We start from the raw sequence: 12587 nt of genomic DNA, 5'->3' as shown, positions 1-12587 counted from the left end.
GCTTTGTTCCCTTCTGACATCATTTTCTCACATTCTACAGATAGATGTAACAATGTATGTCGAGACTAGAATATTTCATAGCTGCTTTTCTGCTTGTATTTCCAAGTCCTAAGAAAGGAGTAAGCTCCTTTTTTTTTTTTTTTTCCCTTTCTTTCGTCTCCCTTAGTTACATGCATGCGTTATTAGGAAGAGACGATAATCTCTAATTCAAGTAGCAAACATCTGCAGTTTCTTCCTCAGAATTAGAAATGCTTAGAACTGTAATGCTGACACGTTCAGTCACAGTGAGCTTGTGTGGTTATACACATGCTGTGTAATCTTGATGTTTTAATCTTAGACTTCCCTGACGCCGGTGTTTCTTTATCCATGTTTTAGCTTTCTCACATCTATTGCTTGAGCTTCCCTGTCTTTCTGGGTCACCTGTAGTTTCCTGAAGTATCCTCTTCCCTCCTGTAAGTAAGACAGAATTTGTATTTGAACCTTTAAACTGGCTAAAGTACACATTTTTAGCACATCAGTTTTACCTGCCTGCTTTTAAGCATTCCCTGTCCCCATGGTTGGCCCTTAAGCTCTTCACCAGGCTACCCACCACCAGGCAAAAGCAGCAGTGAAATAACGTTTGGTCTTTTTTCTGCACCTAGTGAGTTGGAGTACAAGTTCTATTTGTGGCCCCTCCTGTTAGCTGTGTAGAAGGCAACATTTGGTGTTAATCTCTTTCTGCATTCTTCTTTGTTTTAACATCACATTAGACACAAATAAATTAATTGGTAAAAGCCAGCTTAATGGATTTCGGATGTTTTCATTCCAGTAGCCAGCAAACCCAGTCTGCCAGTGAAGACAGCACTGTCACGGTGGATCCTGCCAGACCTCCCTGTATTTTCTTACAGGTAAATAAATAATTCTAGACTGGTCTTGATTGTTAAAGGCAGTGGGGTACGTGCATCAGTCAAGGCAGGTAACGTTCAGCAGACTGCCAGCTCAGGATTCCAAAGACAATTGTTTTAATTCAATTTTTCATAGAATGATGGCATCATACAATGGTTTGGGTTGGAAGGGACAATAAAGCCCATCCAGTGCCACCCCCTGCCCCAGGCAGGGATGCCTTCCACCAGCCCAGGTTGCCCAAAGCCCCATCCAACCTGGCCTTGAACCCTTCCAGGGAGCAGGCAACCACAGCTGCTCTGGGAAACCTGTGCCAGGGCCTCACCACCCTCACAGGGAAGAATTTCTTCTTTACACCTAATCTAAATCTCCCCTGTTTCAGTTTAAAACTGTTACCCCTCGTCCTATCCCTCGCCCCCACCCTGATCAAGAGTCCCTCCCCCCTTTCCTGCAGCCCCTTTCAGCCCTGGGAGGCTGCTCTAAGGTCTCCCCGGAGCCTTCTCTTCTCCAGCTGAACCCCCCAACTCTCTCAGCCTGTCCTCACAGGGGGTGCTCCAGTCCCCCGAGCATCTCCATGGTCTCCTCTGGCCCCGCTCCAGTAGGTCCATGTCGTTCTGCTGGTGGTGCCCCCAGAGCTGGACCCAGCCCTGCAGGGGGGTCTCCCTCCCCCTCCCTGCTGCCCACACTGCTCTGGGTGCAGCCCAGCACACGGTTGGTTTCTGGGCTGTGAGCACCCATTTCTGGCTCACAGGCAGTTTTCCACCCACTAATACCCCCAAGTCCTTCTCCTCGGGGCTGCTCTCACTCCACTCCTCACCCAGCCCGTGTGTGTGCTTGGGCTTGCCCCGACCCACGGATAGGACCTTGCCCTTGGCCGTGTTGAACTCCGTAAGGTTTGCATGGGCCCACCCTTCTGGGTTTCACCCAGATACAACCTACATTAAATTCTCCAGGTGATCTCCATTTGGGCTGGTTTTACGTTCTAGCAACCAAGTTGCCAGAAACCTGCTACCCAAGATTTTGAGAAATAGACCACATTAGGTAAGTTATTTAAAGTATAGCTGAGAATTGGGAGTAACCCCTGTCTTAATGCTTTGCCCTGAGCTTCCCAAGCGTGGTTACAAGTCTAATGCTGGTTCTGCCTTCCACAATCAAACTGGAAGCTTTGAGCTAAGGGAAGAAAAAAAAATGACAGAAAGCCTTCTCTAAACCCAAAATAAAATCACAAAGCATGTATTAAAACTGAAATTAAGCCGCAGACTGGGAATGAACGCCATAAGATTTTATGGAAAGTACCAGTAAAGTCTCTGAACTTGGTTTTAAGAACAGTATATTTTCTGTTTAAATAACCTTTTAAGGTATTACCATGGCGTGCCGGTTTAGAAGCTCTGTTCAAATCCTCTGCACCTGTTAAGCCCCAGCCAGACTCCACCTGGGCTCCCCAGTACAAGAGATGGCCATACTGGAGCAGGTCCCACGACAGGCCACAGAGGTGGGGAAGAGACTCCAGCACCTGATGTGGGAGGAGAGGCCGCGAGAGCTGGGACTGTTCAGTGGGGGGAGAGAAGACTCGGTAGTATCTTCCCAATGGAGCGAAGGGTAGCAGCTGAGGAGCAGGCCTGCTGACAGCTTCCTCGCGTCTGTTGCAAGAGGAATTTTTGGCAGCTGAAGTCATTAACCTTTTTAATTGCTGCTGCTAAATCTGAACAGTGCTCAGGGATCAGACCTTTTACATTAGAAAAAAGGTAATAACTCGTAACTTCCTTCTGCTTACACACTCTAACTGAATTGATGCATTCAGTTTTGTTGGGATTTGGGGGGGCCTCATGACATCCAGCAATGTCAGGAAAAGTTTTGAATTAGGTACATTTTAGCAATAAAATACTCTGCTGTTAAGCAAAATGAGGGAAAAGAAATAACATATAATTTTACAACTTTTTATGACAAAATGGTCCTTGATCTTGAGCACTGGATGAGAAGTAATGGCAGGGTTGGCTTAACGGTTGAATTTGATGATCTTAAAAGTCTTTTCTAAAAGCAGCTTTTTTAAAGCTCTTTTTTAAAAGGCCTTTTTAAAAAAGGTGTTTCTAAAAAGCACTGAATTAATAAATGAATGCTTAATGAGTCTCCGCGAGGTGACATTAGAAAATGCATTTCCATTCTCTAAGGAAATTACACTGAGCTAAAGAAGCTGCTTTAGCTCGTTGCTTCAGTTCCTTTAGCTTAGAAAGGATCTTCAAAATGTCAGTGCAATTCCTTACGCTATCAAAGCCATATCAGGAAATACCTCATTTCCATCAAAGGAAATACGAACTTTTACCACAGCAAATTTTGAACAAACTTATGAAGCGGCGCATTGTGCACTATTTTTAACGAGCACTCATTACTTTTCCTTTTGAGTCATGCACCCTTATTTCGTTAGCCTTTTTTTCCACTCCCTCATTTGTACTAAAAGATGTCATTGTTGTGAAACTCCTCTCAAGGATCCAGTTCCTGGCAGCATTGTAAGACATGTTTACTTTGTTTTCTGCTTTGGTAGTAAATCCTACGCTTGTGTTTGGGCAAAACAAAGGCGTATGACATCAGCACACAGCAGACACCACAAATCATGTTTCTTCACAAAGGCCCCGATGACTGGAACCTGGGTTTAGACGCCATATTCATCAGCTTGGGGACCTGTAGGCTTGCAGGGTGTGCTGGAGGGAGCTGGCCTTGAGCCTGCACTTACCTGCCTTGCTGGGCTGGACCCAAAGGGTTCTGTGAGCTCGTGGAAGCACCTGCTCCCCACCTCCTTGCACCCGGCTGGCACTGCAGCCATTTCTCACATCCTGTTCCAACTATCCAGCCAAACCCAGGTTTGCTATCTAAAATGCAGAGTCCAAAAGAAGCAAAAAACCCTAAAAATAGCTCCACATCAGAGTTGGGAAAGGGATTGTGAGATGTTTTCTGCATAACACTCTAGTATGATCTCAGAGGATGTCTTGAAATCCCCAACTAATTGCTTCTCACAGAAGCTGGATTAAGATCTGTGGAATAAATGCGGTTATGGGCCTGTGCTACATCCCAGAAATAAGTTAATAACAAAAACTTGATGGTTTAGTAGTAGTAGTAGTAGTATCACTATTATTGTTGTTACTATTGAAACAGCTCACTCTTGGTACGTATTGTGATGCTTCAGTCTTTCAGCTCTATTGTATAGTTAGAACAGCAAAGATTAGAGATGCTCCTGTAATCAACACATAGACTATATCATCTCACTCTGGCTCTCAACGCTGAAGTAAAAACGATTACGAAGAGAGCAGACAAGCCTGAGGATTTGGGCTAAGTCATTGTTTCCCAGGTGCAGCAACCAGTGGCTACCCAAGAAGAAAAGAAAATGAAGGGGTGGGAGTATGGGGGGGTGTTGTCTCTGAGAATTAATGCTCTGTTTGTTTTTCTTCTTTTTGAAAAGCTTTTATACATTTTGGTTGCTGTATTAATTTTAGCCCATCTGAAACTTTTACATTATAACTACTAATTAACTTTTAATCTGTCACACCTTTTTTTATTATCTCGTTTTCTTTTCAGTATAACTCCACCTGAAGAGATACTTGTGCGCGATTCAGAGGGAGGAGGCTCTGCTGGAGGGAGAAAATTTCATAGGGCTCTGTGTAGGAGGATGAGCAGGACAGGGAAGAGGAGGTGATCTTGGTGTTTTGAAAGGAAGGACAGGGACTATCAAAACAGTGAGGTGACTTAAAACAGAGAAGAGCAGAAAGTGAAAGGAATGGGGGCTAAGAGCCTGCTCTAATAGAAACAGTGCTCAGTGGCAAATGGGTGTACAGGGACACAGTCCATGCAGAGCAGCAAAGAATCAAGGGAATCGGTGTTACAGGAATGTAATGAAAACAGACAGAGTTAGAAGATTACAGCCTTTACCAGATTCTTCCAAACTGAGGTATCTTTCATTAGAATATTATAACAGCCATGTACAGAAGAACAGCCTTTTACATATTTACTTTAAGAAATCACAATAAACTAAAGTGATCGGGGATTGTCTGAACAGATCAGCTGTGGCATTTTGCACATCCAGGCGCTCAAACCTGACTACTTTGCAAGGCAGCCAGGTGCTGGAAGACAGCAGCTTAGGGTTAAGCATCAGGCACTGTGGAAGTCAGTTTGCATAATCCTTTCTGTATTATCCCCTACCTCCTATCCCCACTGCATTTATGAAACCAGAGATCCAACACTGATCTGATTACTCCAGTTAGCACCAACTGATAGCAACAACAAAAAAAATCATACCTCCACCTCAAACTGCTGTGAGCGACTACCTAACTCTTGGGGGAGATAGGAGCTCTGGAGAAAATCTGGAATCTGGCAGCAGGGGCTGGCCGTGGTATTAGGACATGGCAAAATGTTGACTGAACTTAAGATATTAATTGAGCAAAGGTAGATCTAAACCATTTCCATGGCATTATGTCCATCCTGTTTTGGCAACACTTGGCCAGCTGTAACACATTGGTAAGTGGCGCTGCTGACACCACAGAAATTCATCTGTTGGAAATGCCAGTAGGGCACACAAAGCCAGTCACGGCTGTTACCTGGACGAATACTCGCTGAGAAATGTATTTTCTTTATGTTAATAAGAGGTGAACTGTGGGACGAGTCAACTGAGTTGTGTAGTGACTTAAAGATGTCAGATTATCACCCCAAACTGCTGATTATAATGTTACTAGTGAGAACTCGATCACTACGTCTCTGCAGCTGCCAGCCACCTACTCACCTACCCAAGTGATCAGCTGACCTGTTTCTGTTAATGAGGATTAGCCACCGTTACAGAAACTACTAATTTGCATATGTACAGATAAATTAAATTAAACTTGTGATATGCTACAGTACTTTATTTAAAAAATCAGCAGTACGCTAGCACTTGCAAAAATTCTGAGCCAGACTCTTGATATGCTGCAGCCGCATTGTCCTGATGGAGTATCTAGAGCTATTTTTCATTACTGCTACCTAGTGCAGAGTTTCACATACCTACTTAAGGACTGTTGCACTGCACTGGTGCTACAATCCTGATAAATGCAAAAAGGCCCAAAGATCCACAGTTTTTTTCAAAACTTAGTCTAGTGCTTCTCATAAATCCTGAATTCACACAGAGAAAACGTTCCTGGGAGACTTTGGTTTTCAAATTCGCATCTGGAAGGCTAGAGAGGTGTTCAAGGATTGCTTTAATCAAGGATCTGCATCAGATAAAGAAGCTGCACGTTTCAGATCAGTAAAAAATGTCAAAGGAGGGGGACAAAAAGAGTAGGGGATTAGCAATGCACATCTTATTTTCTTTATCTCTGGTCCATTTAGGAATGGTCCTTTTTCACATGGGAGAAGAAGTGATTCCCTAACAGCAGAGCAGGCACTGGAAATCTTTAGCCAGAGTTTCCCAAACAATGGCCCATGCCAGTGGGAGCACACAGCCCATTGCCGAGCAGCGCACTGCCCAGGAAAGAGCTAGGAGCTGCTTTCAACAGCGTCTTCAGCCACTGCCCTCCCTCCCTCCCTCCTGGCCAGGCGGCCAGCCCGCAGTGCCGGAGGTCTGGGCACTTGGGAGGTGGGAATCCACCTCCAGGTAACACTGTGCGTGTGACCCACTGCCAGGCACCTCACCTATCCGAGGGGAGATTAACAGTCCAGGCTACTCCGCATTCTGCCCTTGGATAACTCTGAGGTAAAACCATTATGTTCAAGGTAGATTTTTTTTTCAAGTGTAGCCGATGTTGCACTATAATAATATTTTTCATTATTCTTTGCCTTTTTTGAATTCCAGATTTTTAATTACCCTGTCAAATTCACCACTAATGGGTTCCCTTTATCATAAAAAACCCTAGCTTTCCTCTTCGTGTTTCCATACCTTTGTTATGTTCCTATGAGCTTGCAAATCTGTAAGCACTTTCCTCCATTTGCAGGCCAATGTGGGGAGGTCAGGATGTTTATAAGGACCTGGAATTCCAAAAAATTCATTTTGTATTTTAGTTTTGATGATTGCCACTTAAGCATAATGACAACATGCATCCAGTTAAAAGTTCAGTTTCACTGGAAATTGCTTTTTTTTTTTTCAGTGAACCACTGCTAATCAAAAATGCATGAGCAATGCTTTCATAAGTAAAAAACTAGTAAAATAGTCTCATAAGTAAAATAAAATAAAAAATGGAGAGTGAACAACTTTCTGTTCTAACATGGCCATCTGTCATTTATAAAGACATCACCCCATTAACCTGTCTAATCAACTCCATTCTTTTTTCAAAGTTGGTTAAGTAAGTTTATGAGGAGACGTAGATGTTCTCTTGATTAAATCTGTTGTAAAACGGCCTCCCCAGTGTTCTGCTTTGTGTGCATTTACACGTATAAAGGTAATTACAAGTACATATCACTACTGTAAATTCCATGCTTGTCATCCTACAGTACATGACATTTTCATTTCCTCCTGGTGAAAATGAAGTCTGATATTTTCTGTTCAAGCAAAAATGACCAATTAGAATTTGTTGTTATTAATGTTTGTCCTAAAGTGCTCCGAGTCATGAGGTGGTTTCCTCCTAAGCAGTTGAATTTATAATGTGAAAAAAAGGGATTTGACATGCTGCTCTACCACCTCCAACCATTCCTTCTCAAGACTGGTTATTCTTTCAACAAACTGAGAGTTCCCTGTGGAAAACCCACAGTGTAGGAAGAATATTACGGAGTTCAGGTTTCAAGTGGAGAGTTGAAATAACTGATTCTCCTCAGGAGAAATGTCTGAAGTCTGTTTCTGACCTTTCCTCCCTGACATTTTGCTTTTATTGAAGGGTTGTTTTGCTGATTAAGGATACCCTGGTCCGTGGAACTGAGACACCAGAGGGAAGAGAGCAGGTGGATTTTACTGGGGGTGACTAAATAATGTGGCAGAGTAATACAGAAAACGTTCAGTAAGAAAAGGCAGAATAATGCACTTAAAGCAAGCAAACAGGTCAATAGAGGGTAATGCATCAAGCCATCACTACCAGAGAGAGAGGAAAGGGACGAAAAAAGATCCCTCAGCACTGGCACCCGTCTCCCCCACCCAGCCCCGCAGGCGCTGGGCAGTCCCTGGGTGCAGCAAGGGTTTGCGGAGCTGTTCCTGGCGAGGGGGAAACCCTGCACGGTGCCTCCACCCCTGGCTGAGGCCTCCAGAGTCCCTGTCAGCGGGTCCAGCCTCAGGGACCAAACATCAGCAAGGCAGAAGAGCTGGCACCTTCCCTGGGAGCGGAAATATCTGGTCGTACTCTCCTGTTGGATTCCACCCAGAGCCTGGCCAGGGCTCGGGGGGAGAACCGAGGGAGTTTCTAACAAGGCCGAACACTTGGGTTCTCAGCCTTGAACAAGGCTAAACAAGGAAAACTGGGTACATTCTCTCAGCATTTCCACTGATTATATTCTGTCTAAGCTGCATCTCCTGTTAACGAGCACACACACTTTGTTAATGACTACAGACCAAGGCAGCAGCTTCGGCTCGAGGCCTGTTGTTGAGGCTTCAGTACTTCAACAGCTCATCCCTTTTTCCATCAGCAGAGGGGGTTTGTTATGACCCAGCACAATCCCTCCCGGCACGGAGGTTATCAGTTACAAAATGCACAGGATCCATCTCTAGGGCAGCTCTTGGGCCTGTTGCCCAAGCCTTGGCCCTTCAAGGGTCCAGAGCCTCTTGCAGCTCTGCAGAAGTCAGCTGGTTAAGTTGCATCAGTTCTGATGCAATGTGGTCAGCTATCGTCAAGGGGATTTCTCCAGCGCCCTCAGATTCTACCAGTAACAGGGAAACTATTGAAACCAACCCTTCTTCTTTAAGAACTGCTCAAGGAATGAATTCAAGTAACTGTGCTACGCCTGGGAAACACAACAGGAAGGCTTCTATAACACACAGTCAACGTTTACATAAATAGCTGAAACACTGAAAACATTTTAAATGCTTTACTAGTCACTTAGATAAATTCCAAATAGGTTATATTTGATAAAATGACAGTTTTATCGCTGCCACTTTCAGCATTTGGATAATATTTTTAATACCTGGTTCTTCTTTTATTCAAAATAAAATGTGCCCTCAAATCCTGAGATGTGTAGATTTAAGCATATGCATAATTTTTTGTAAAGACCCTGTAACAGTCATGGAAAGCACGCTTATTTTTAGAGCACTGACCACTCGGCTTGAGAAGCAAATCTCTTGACATCATATATGAAATCTTCCCTCTAGAGCATTTCCTCCCTAGAGATAACCGGAGAGACAGGTGACACACGAACCCACAGCGAAGAGAGGAGGGAAGACAAATCTAGGTCACCTGTGGGGGGAGAGAGGGTTAAAAAAGAGCAGGCAGTTGGAATTATGTTGTGACAGGTCACACTTGTGGAAAGCGGATGACAACTTTTGGGGTGCTGCAGTTGGAAGATGGAAATGGATCTGCTCTACCTGCATTGAAACGCTGTGGAAGAGGTTGGTAAGTATTACAATTCAGGCAGTGGCCAGCATGTCTCTTGACGAATCTCACAGTATTAGAAACTCAAAGGCAGCTTAAAAAATATTCAGAAAAAAATAAATACCCATTAACCTTGTCACAGAGGCAGAAGAATGGAGAATTTCCTTCTGGATCTGGGTGACCACTTTTTTTCATAAGCACATGTCACACAGTCACAGACATAAAGTGGCAACTGTTTCATCACTTTTTTCTTTCCCTGGGGAAAAAGAGACACTTCGAAAAACAAGGAGTAAGCTTATGCCACCATTACAGTCTGAAGGCAACTGGTTGTAATACCATGTGGCAGCTAAAATTCTAATCCACTGTTGGCAATTTTAAAAATTGAGTGGTTTTGCGCACTCTGAGATCTCCTTTACTGGCTCTTACCTTCCAAACTTTTTTTTCCTCAAAAGCAAAGGAAGCTGGTAGTAGCAGTAACAGAGAGCAGAAGCAGCAGTGGCAGGCTAAAAACTTTGAACCTGTTCAGGCAGCTAGCAGACAGGATCTCATGTGAGGGTGCTCCGAGGGACAAAGGGCCACCAAGAGCTGGTTGGTCTTTGAGGAGAGCACAAGGACGGTCCCTCCTGTACTGCAGGAAAGTGGGTGTCTGTAGCAGGTGACCTAATTTAAACTTCATCCTTACTGTTTCATTTCTGGCAGTCATTCTTTTCAAATTGTGTGAAATTTCTGTACCACTCTGAGGGCTTCTTCTTTGGAGGGGTTGTCAGTTTTCAAAGCAGAATCTGCATGGTCATGAGGACTTTAAAGATGGAAACAATTAACAGGCTGATTTAATGGAGGCCAAAATTGTTTTTCTAAAGAAATGCAGACCAGAGGCTACATTTCACTTGTTTCTTTCTACATATATAGGCAGTTTATAAAAGAGTAATGCGATAGTTTAAGATGAGAGGTATTTTATAAATACCCATTATAACATTGGTAGTTATAAAAAAAGAGGTTTACAAATATTTTCTGATACCCAGTCACATGTGCTGGGTTTGTGTGCGTGTGTGTGGTGGAGTTTTGGGTAGCAGGGGAGGGGGCTACAGTGGTGGCCCCTGTGAGAAGCTTCTCGAAGCTCCTCTGGCTCCAAGTCGGACCCACCTCTGGCCAAGGCTCAGCCAAATTAGCCATGGTGGATGCACCTCTGCCATAACGTATTTAAGAAGGGGAATCTGGGAGGAGGAGTGGGAGTGGTGAGGAGGAGTTGTAGGGAAGACACCTCTGTGAACACTAAGGTCAGTGGAAGAACAGAGGAGGAGGGGGAGGTATGTTGGAGCAGAGACCCCCTGCAGCCCATGGGGAGAGGGCAGGGCCACCCCCTGCCCCCATGGAGGCCACCGGGGGAAGCAGATGCCACCTGCAGCCCGTGGAGGACCCCACGCTGGAGCAGGGGGCTGAGCCTGGAGAACACCAGGACTCTGAGGGCAGAAGCCCCCGCTGTTGTAGTTCAGCACTGGGAGGACTGGAACACGCCGGAGTGACCCACACCTGAGCAGCCTGGGAAGAGCTACAGCCCATGAGGAGGACTATGTCCTGTGAGAGGGGAATCACACTACAGCAGGGGAGGAACGCGAGGAGTCCTCCTCCTGAGGGGGAAGAAGCAGTGGGACTGACCAGATCCCACATCCCCTGCCCCCTGTGCTGCTGGGGGAGAGGAATTAGAGAAATCAGGGGCAGAGCTGAGCCCGGGAAGAAGGGAGGGGTGGGGTAAAGTGCTTTTAAGGTGTGGTAATGCTGCTCACTGCCCTACTGCCTCTGTTAAGTGGTGGTGATGTTAGCATCTGAATTAAACTGATGTTCTTTTTCTTCCCCTAGAGAGTCTGTCTTTCACCCATGACCATAACTGGTGAGTCATCCCTCTCTGTCCTTATCTTGACTCCCGAGCCTTTTGTTGTATTTTCTCCTTCCCATCCCTGAGGGAGAAGGGGTGAGCCAGCAGCTGCCGTGGTGCTCAGTTGTCCCCTGGGTTTAAATCCACAACACACATCAGAGGGAAAAAACCTGCCGTGTTAACATAATGAAAAAATACAGAGTTTTCTGCAACGTTCACTGCACTCTATTCAAAAACTTATCTAAACGGGTCTAAAAATATTTGTAGTAGGGAAGTGGACTAAATGACTTCTTGATGGCACTTCCTGCAAAGTATTTCTGTCATTTCTTTGTCAGGATGTCACATTGTTAGCGAGTGGAGCCCAGGGTTGAGAAATTTTTCTGCATAAGCCCATGCCCATTGAACTGTACTGAGGCATCTTTAGTCATAGCATCATATTTAGCTGAAAGGGATCCAAAAAAGAAGGGCTAGGTAAAGAAATTAAGGTTTACATGTTCCAGTAGCGCAGCTGGACTGGATCTGATGACAATGCCATGGGTGCTTTTTCTCCCCTCTTTTCAAGTTCCCTTCCAGTAGAACGGCAAGGGGATCTATCCATTTCAGAGGGATCTCTCTTTTTCATCTTGTTTGCATCTTAAAGGGATAATTTAAATTAAAGCAAAAATTAAAATAAGTGCTATCATTTAGTTGCACACAACCTCACTCTTTGATTTTATAAATACTGCAAAATGGACTCTTGCTTAAAGAAGCAAGCAGAAAATTAAATAAAGGGTGTGGGATTCAGCTGTAGAAAATAATCAAAAGTATCCACACATTTTCAGAAGCTTGAATCCCAGTGTTAAAAGAGTGTGAATGTCATTGGGACTGGATATAGTATCATTCTAGTGATAAGTCTATTTTCTGCTTTTTTTGAAAAAAGTATTTTCCACTAAGATTATGCCTGCCAGATTTCCTACACCATAGACTATCCTCAAATATTTCGGAGGGTCTCATCAACTCAATACAAGTTGTAAAAGGGATGATTTGGCCCTGGGACCGTGTAGGTGCCAGTCACTATTGCCACTTCTGACAGCTGGTAGTCTGAAGATTACAATTTGAAAATCCTCACGTGAGCAAATAGCCACGTTCTCCACCTACTAAATTAATGTAACCAGCCACGTTGTAAAATTATACTGCAAGCCATCCATGATCCTCGAGATGAAACATGTTACTCTTCAAATAATGCTTCACAGTAGAATATTTATTCCTTGAAGGGGGGGGAAAAATCACAGAAATATCTTAATTTAACTGTGGTATCTGAGCTTTCATATTTTTAACATGACCATCCAGTACAACTGATGATTGGTTAAATTGATATTCAGCCATATGCTTTT

Source organism: Athene cunicularia (genome assembly GCF_003259725.1).
Source record: "Athene cunicularia isolate RWA chromosome 4 unlocalized genomic scaffold, athCun1 chr4_part2, whole genome shotgun sequence".
In the NCBI taxonomy this organism is placed as follows: domain Eukaryota; kingdom Metazoa; phylum Chordata; class Aves; order Strigiformes; family Strigidae; genus Athene; species Athene cunicularia.
This window is presented reverse-complemented; position numbering follows the sequence as displayed.